The following is an 8,705-nucleotide window of genomic DNA, read 5'->3' on the forward strand; positions in this document are numbered from 1 at the left end:
CAGGGGCTTGATCTGCACTGACACTGCAGCTGCAGCAGATGGTCATGGGCTCAGTCACATCCACACTGCAGGCATGCCAACTACCTCCATGACTCATATATTTACTTTTGTGAAGATTAGGGTTTGATGTTTAAAGTGAGGTTTAAAGTGAGTTTTGGGGGTTAGGGTGCAAATAAATTTGAAAATTTGGTTATCTTTATGTTTTGGGATGAAGTTCATGTTTGGTTTGTTTGAGTGTAGTATTATACTTAGGGAAACATTACATTGAAAGTGTTTTTATATTTTAACTGTTAAATACTATCCAAGTATGTTAAGATTTACATTGTAAAACATTAGAGAAAATAATAAAACATTGTCCAACTAAGTATTGTGTATTATTTTGATACGTCTGAAAAAATATTAAAGGCTTGACTTAAACATTTTCTTGAAGGTCTGAGGGATGAAATCCAAGCAAAAGCTGCCTGTAGAATTTCTCCTGAGCCTTCCCTTTTTGACTTAAAGCTGACTCACATGGCCCTTCATATGTTCACCACTGGAACCTCTTTTATAAGGACTCATGTCAAACTGGATTAGAACATACATACATTCTTGTTTCCCTTTTAATATAATAACAAAAAGTTGGCTCATGCTGGCATGGTAGTTTCATGCCTGTAATCTTGGTAACTGGGAGGCTGAGGCAAGGGAATCACTGTATTAGGCCAGCCTGGGCTACATAGGGAGTTTAAGACGAGTCTGAACTACGTACCAAGAGCAGCTGAGCTGGAGATTATTTGCATGTGTGGAGCTAAATGCATAGACTAGCCAAGGAATGCCCTGGGGGCACAGGGTGCCCCAGGGGAGCAGATGTGCCAGTCCTGAAAACACAGGGTGGGTGTGAGAGGCAAATTCGTTAAGCAAAGGTGTGTCATGTAATATCAACCTGCCAAATGTATAAATAAAAAATGCATTGCGGTGGTCAAGCAGTTCCTTTCCTCCCATCAGGAGATTAGGCTCTACCCAATCTCAACTTTCTGTATATTGTTTCTTACCTTTATTTCTCCATTCTCTTGCCATCCCCCACCCCCAAACTTTGAGAGCTGTGCTGGATGCGGCAAAGAATGTATCTCAAAAAAAAATTGGCTCGCATTGTAAAGGAAATTGTAAATGTAAAGGAAGTTGTAAAACTTTTAAGATTTATAAGTCTGTCATTATATTCAAAGATGAGAAAAGCAGGTGGAACTTGTTTCCATAATTAGAGAAGCAAACACAGCTAGCCTTGGTATTCCAGTGCCAGCTACAGCATGTTAGATAAGTGTAACTCAACAAAAGAGCATCGTGTTATCCTCACCCATATCAAGGTTTAAGGGTGGTATCACCTAGAGTCAACCTGACTGTGATTGACTCCTCCCACTTACCCTAGCCTTGACCTTCCTACTGTACAATAAAAACTCCCAGTTAACTTGCCTGAACCAAATCTGTCTAGCAACATAAGACAAGACAATATGTAACTAACTTTGGAAAGTCCTGTTATCAGTCTTCTTAGTACTTTCTGTTAGTTTTTTGTATTTCTTATTAACAACATATGTAAGAGTTTTTGTTAAGCCCAGATTTAGAGCTGAGATTCTCAGTCCACTAGCATAATAAAGCTGTTTGCCTTCCAAATTCCTCAGTGCTAGGAATCTTCCATCTGGTTTGATTCCACTTTTCAGTAACAACATAAAAGATGACAAGAAAGGTTAAGGCTTATCTTCCATTCCTTAGGAGATATGAGGATCGAGTTGGAGAGGTCTCAGATACTTTTTACACTCCATGGGCATTCCAGACTAGTCTAGCCAATGGTCACAATATAGGAATTTTTAGAAAAATTCTCAGAGGGCATATTCATTCATCAGGCTACTTGAGCAGCAACAATATTTCCCCTGGTCATCCAGAGTTGATGGTCAGTGTCAGTCTCTCAGAGCTCAGCCTGAATCTACTGTCATCAGAGGGCTTCTAGTGCTGGGACTCATTTTATACCATGTTCTGTTGGTCAGGGACCTTGACATATTGTGGGATGTGCATCTGGTGGCAGGCCTAACCATGAAATGTGTTCATAAAGGAGAGCTTTTCTTTCAAACTTCATATCTTTGCCTGACTTCATGATCTTATTTCTCTGTAGGAAAAAAGAGAACAAAGCCCATTTGCAACCTCAGACACTTTGACATTTAGATAGGTACTTTGAATAAAATAGAACATGTTATCAGGATAGAGATGGGGTACAAATTACATTCTGTGAGGAAGGAGGACTTCCTAGAGGAGCTGATGTGAGTATTGACTATTGAGTTTGCCAAGAGCTGGAGGACCATGCATGGCCTCCATGCTGTCCAATACCTTAGTGGATCACACTGCTAACCAGCTCTAGTCAAATGTCAAATGTTTTCATCCCTGTCAAACTATAACAATGACAAAATGTTTGCTCTATCTTGTTATTTTGGTTGCACCTTTTATCCACGTTCAGTATGAAAATGGAATGAAAATCCTAACTTGATATAGTTACAAATTTTTCTTATTGTGATTTCAGTAGCAACCATGTAGTATAGAAAAAGGAATAAAACAGTCATTGAACATTTATTTAAATCTGGAGTGTCTCTGTATGTGATGTTCTAGTCAAGGTACAGAGTTTAAAAAACAAAACACCAGTTATGAATTTCATAGTGATTATGTATAATTCCAAGTATCTGGAAACATTCAGATCATATTCTTGATGACGGTCCCAAAGGATTTGACATCGAGTGACTGTATGTCCACAATTTATGTAGAACTGGTGTTTAAAATCCTTGTAAGAAAGGCCACTGATATAGCTCAGTGGCATAAGTGCCTGCCTGGTAAGTGCAAGATCCTGAGTTAAATTCGTGGTTTAAAAAAAAACTTGTAGGAATACTTTCTTCTGAGATTGCCTTTCTGAAAGCCACACAGACCATGAGGGGCCCAGGAAAAGAAAAGCCAGTCCACTGCTCCCATGAGTCAGCAGAAGCCATGATGTATCTGGGAAGAGCACATCAAAAAGCTTGCTTGGGGCTGGGAATTTAGCTCAGTGGCATAAGCTCCTGCCTTGCAAGCAGGCAGTCATGAGGTCAATCCCTGGTACCGATAAAAACAAAAAAAAGACCAAAAAAAGTTGTTTGATCTTCCCGTAAGCCATGCAAACCAGGCATGGCCCAGAAAGAGAGAATCCAGCTTGCCTTTTCTGTGAGCCGACTGCTACGTGGGCTGGGAATCAAGACTCCACTTCTGCTTAAACACCCAGTTGATTCAAAGGATGGGCTGAGTGGATAGCAACAAGGTACAAAAATAACTAAATGCTTATATTGTTTGGTTGACTTTGCAGGACTAAGGCCAGTAGTCTAAACATCTATTAGGAGGATGGCAGTGTGCAATACCGCAAACACGAGGGATTTCTTCTGTCTTGTTTTTGAAATCCAATATTATTCTCACTGATTTGTTTTGTTCCAATTTACTATTTTGTTTTATTCAATGCTCTGTTCTGATTGGTTTTATTCTGTTTTGTTTTATTTGATCTTACTGTGTCTGAGGAAATGGACAGCTATTGTAAAGATAAGATACATTATGGAACCCTTGTTGGTGACCTATTGCCCTGTTTTGAAGTTCTGTATGACTTTCACTGGGTTTTTTTTGGACTGGCTTTATTCTGTTTTGTATCATTCAGTTTTATTCTCCTTAAAATAAAAACAAGAATACTTTCTTCTTCACTCGTAACATATACAAACTTATAGTCCAATTAAATGACATTAAATCTTATATATGAAAAAATAAAACTTTTTAAAATGTCATGCCATACCATAAAAGTATAATTTAAATGTGATTCCAACAAAAGTCAATAGATTTAATTATTTTCTGGAGGTAAAGTAGTCTATTTATATGCTCCATGTGTTAATCTATTTTCTGTCATTATATCTGTATGCCTTAGATTGGAAAATTTATTGTGAATATAGGTTGAGCTAGCCTGGGGTTCTGGAGATTGAAGGTCAAGGGACTCCATCTGGTGAGCAGAACACCATCCTCCTGGTGTGGGTACTGTGCAGAGTCCCGAAGCAGAGTTGAGAGGGTAGAGGTGCATACAAACACTGAGCCAAAGTGACTTTCCCGTTCCGGGAGAACATGGCGGACAGATAACAGCAACTACCGGAGGCTCTCTGAAAGACTCGGCTCAGAAGCCAGGAATGGTGCGGACTAAGGAGACATAAGCAGGTGGAGATATGCTCCGCTGACTCAGGAACAAACGGGGCTGAGAGAAACCAACTTGGAATGCATTCCTGGTGCTAAAACAGGAACAGAAAAGCCTCGGTGTGGAGGCTGGACCCCGAGCCATTGTAAGCCGCGATTTGGGTTTCCCGCCGCGCGGCGGCTGGCTGCCTCTACAGTGGCTCGGCAAGGAGAGAGACACGCAGAAGCTCTGCGAACGGCAGGGAGGCGTGCACTGACTTATGGTGAGGTGAGTGAGAGAAACTGACACTCTACCACAGTTTGACTCCAGCGGAGGACTTTCTGGGTCCGAGCAGTCCTGCGGGAGCAGGGCGCGGTGGTGACTCCAGCCACACATCCCCCTCTCGGGCGAGATTGGTGAAAAGTGCCTGGCCTGCGTGACACTGCCAGCGGACCTGGTAGGCTGTCCCAACCCAGATCCCAGAGCCTGACGGTGGCCGGGAGGGGAGACGCGTAGGCTGCCTGGTCCGTAACGCCCTGGTGCACAGCGGTGAGCGGGAACACCTAACTGGCGCAATTCGATCAGGCTGTGGCTGACTGGGAGAGAAGCTGGGCCTCTTATATAAGCTTGCATATATAAGGAACAGAGAAGAAGAGGCAGCATGGGAAGAGGCAGCAACAAGAAAGGCTCCTCGGCCCCCAATTCTGAGAAACAGGCAATAGCAGACACCGCACCAATATACATAAGGCACCATATAGAGAGCCTCATAGACCAATTCAGGAATGAAGTTATCAACGACCTGAAGCTAGAAGTATGCAGAATAGTTAGAGAAATGCTAAGTACCACCCAAGAAAAAACAGGCGGTGGAATGGAAGAACAGAAAAAAAGGGGAGAATTGTTTGACGGAGAAAACAGAGAAAGCATAGAATACGTGAAGCAGGTTCAAAGGGACTACCAAGATACTAAGAAGTCTATAGAAGACTGGCATAACAGCTTGAAAGAAACTAAGGACAGACTATCTGAGCTGGAGGGCAGACTTGTAATATGGGAGAATGAAATGAAAAACTTCTTAAAAATAACAAAGAAACAAACAGCAATAATACAAAGACAAGAAGATGATAAGAGGATCCATAACTTAAGGATTAAGAACATAAAAGAAGAAGTAGGGACACAAACAAGTGAACTACAAAAGCTACTCACAGAAATAATCCAGGAGAATTTTCCTAATTTAGCAAAAGGTAAAGATATTCAGATGTACGAGGACCCCAGCTACCTACAACCCAAACAGAGCAACACCCAGGCATATAATAATAAAAATTCCAGAAATTCAATACAAGAACAGAATATTAAAAGCTGTAAGAGACAAGAAACAGACCACTTACAAGGGAACACCCATCAGAATTACAGCAGATTTCTCTGCACAAACCATCAAATCACGAAGAGCGTGGGGGGAAATAATTCAAGCTTTGAAAGATAATAATCTCCAGCCAAGATTGAGATATCCTGCACAACTGTCCCTGGAAATTGATGGAAAAACAAGGTGCTTCCAGGATAAAGAGGAACTGGGGGAATTTGAAACCACCAATTCAACTCTACAGAGAGTATTGCAGGATATTCTAAAAAAAGAAAAATACAAAGAATCCAGAAATAATGGCAGAGAGGCCACAACAAATGGAGCAGAGGACAAAATGAAGAAGACAAACTGACAGCTACTGACAGAAAAAGAGCTCAACAGAAATGAGGCAGAGAAGATTGGATGATAGGAACAGCTATTTTGGAGAAAATGACATCTTAATAGGTAATACTGATTTACTATCATCTTGTTTTGAAGTCTCATCTAGCTTTTGTCCTTCTGTCTCCAATGGTCTAAATAGGTTGTATCTTATTGGATTTTATTATGTATGATAGTATAAGCAAAAACCTTTTAAAGACAGGGAGATTATACAGAAACCATTATTCATTTTCTGTTAGTCGATTCTAAATACTCTGTAATGCTGTCATTCTCTTGAATGGTTTTACATTGTTTTGATATACTTAATGCTACAGTATACGAAGTTGTACTCAAGGATTTCAAAGAAAGAGACAATATGGTAACTACTTTTAGGTTAGGATTATCTGGTGGTGAAACACTATTCTGCTTAAATGGTTATGTTTTGATCTGCGCTGTTTCGTTGTTATGCCCTCTTTTATCTCAATCTCCACTCCATTATTTACTTTTTTATCTTTATCCTTTTAATTAAAGGAAAAAATAGCAGGATATATTATAGTAACCCACTTTGACTTTTCATTACCTTGATTTAAAGCCCTGTATTACTCTCACCATCTGGTTTTTAACTGATGTTCCCCTATTCTGTTTTGCTGGATAGTATCAGGTTCGAAAGTTTAGGCATCAGCTGTGAAGATAATGAGATTCATTATGACGCCCATTTTTGTTGACTTTTATCTACTTTTGAAGACCTACAATGTCTCCAATGTTTTGGTTTTGTCGGTTTTATTCTTTACTGTTTTGTTCAATTGTATTATAACTAACGATATAGGCAATTCTATTAGAGATAGCGGGAGGCATTATAGTAACCATTGTTGATCACCTTGTATTATGTTTTTACATTATCTATTATGTCCACCCTTTTGACTTGACCAATTCTGTTCTGTTATGTCACATTTGGTTTTACTCTCTTCCAAAAAAGTAATAAGAACTGTGGGAGCAATGAAACCCAAAATGTGTAATAGTCATTGTACAAAAGAGAGGAAAAGAAAGTGCTCCAAACTATATAACTGCATGTATATTTAAGTGTATAAGATAGAAAATGATATCACAGAGTTTTATTGGATCAATGAACAGAACTGTTTGCAGTATCATTGATGGAATGTCCACTTTACAAGCTTTAATTTTGTGACTTGAACAATTATTTCTAAGATGACAATATGCAATCCATTAACTAGTGATTTCCTACTGTTCTTTTTTTTTCTGTAAATCTGTATAACTTGTACCCTTTCCCTGCTTTTTTTTTCTTTTCTCCTTAAATAAAATTTTTAAAAAAAAGTGACTTTCCCAAGGGTTCCACTTGACAGATGATTCAGTCATGAATCTATGACTGAATTACTCCATTGATGAACAAACCACCTCTTAAAGACACCTGGACTACTAAATATTTAATATTTCCAAAGGAAATTAAATTTCAATGAGTTTTGATGTAGATGTAGAAACTATAGCAGATTGTATAGAAAATTGAAATAGCAAATGTAGTAAGACTGAAATATTAAGTCAATATAATCCAGCTAGCCTTAAATATATTATAAACTCTTCATAGTAAAAGGATTATCATGATGTTGGTACACCATTAGATAAACGAAAGTTTTAAAAAGCTTAGGTCCAGGCATGTTGGCACATTCCTGTAATCCCTGCACCCAGGAGGCTGAGGCAGGAAGATCACTGTGAGTTGGAGGGTGTCCTGTAATCACATAGTAAGTCTAAAATCAACCTGAACTGCATATCAAAACCTTGTCTTAAAAAATAAAAACCAGGGCTGGAGATTTAGCTCAGCGGCATAAGCACCTGCCTTGCAAGCAGGCAGTTGTGAGTTCGATCCCCAGTGCCAATAAAAAGAAAAAAGACCAAAAAAATAAAAAAATAAAAACCAAAAACCCTCAAAATTGACCTATTTACAAATATAAGTGAATGCATAAATATAAATAGTCTACTACATACTTTACTGCATTGTATTTAAATCAGTGGCTAAAATCACGAATGAGAGGGTAAAGACTATGTTTTAAACTCCAGAAATGGATACAAAGTAAGAAAAAATTAAAACTTGATTTGTATTGGCATTATATATAACCAGATAAAAATCAAAGTACTGGGAGATCTAGATATGAAAAATTAAGTCACAAAATCATCAGAAAAAAGCATTGAGAGAAATGTTTATGACTTAAAGTACAGAATTATAAAATACATGAAGCTATGAAATTATTCCTTTTTATTTTAAAGAGGATAAAACAGAATAAAACCAATCAAAACAAACCAGTGTAAGAGATACAGGGCTTCGAAACATTACAAAATCAACAGTAGTTACCATAATATTTTTTGATGTCTTCAAAATAGCTTCAGATAACCTCAGACATAGTAAAAATCAAAAAGAACAGAATAGAATTGAAACAATAAAAACGAAACAATGAATGCAATAAAGAACTTCAAAACAAGCCTATAGTAAATCCAAAATTGCAACCATAATATACCTTGCTGTCTTTGAAATAGCTGCTCCTACCATCGGATTTAACATAATGAAACAAAATAGAAGAGAATAAAACTCAGCCCAGCAAAACAATGAAAGGATATAGGACCTCAAAACAAGACCATAGGGAATCAACAATGGCTACAACCCTCAGAAAGAGATCTCCCTAGATGCCACACTGTGTACTGACATCCTCTGAACCTATTTTCAGACTACTGGCCCTAGACCTGCAATGTTAGTGAAACACCAAAGCATCACAGGCATCCAATTGCATTTCACTTCCATAGCTA

Source organism: Cavia porcellus, unplaced genomic scaffold, assembly GCF_034190915.1.
Source record: "Cavia porcellus strain 051 isolate PalLab524CR breed Dunkin Hartley unplaced genomic scaffold, mCavPor4.1 scaffold_26, whole genome shotgun sequence".
Classification (NCBI taxonomy): domain Eukaryota; kingdom Metazoa; phylum Chordata; class Mammalia; order Rodentia; family Caviidae; genus Cavia; species Cavia porcellus.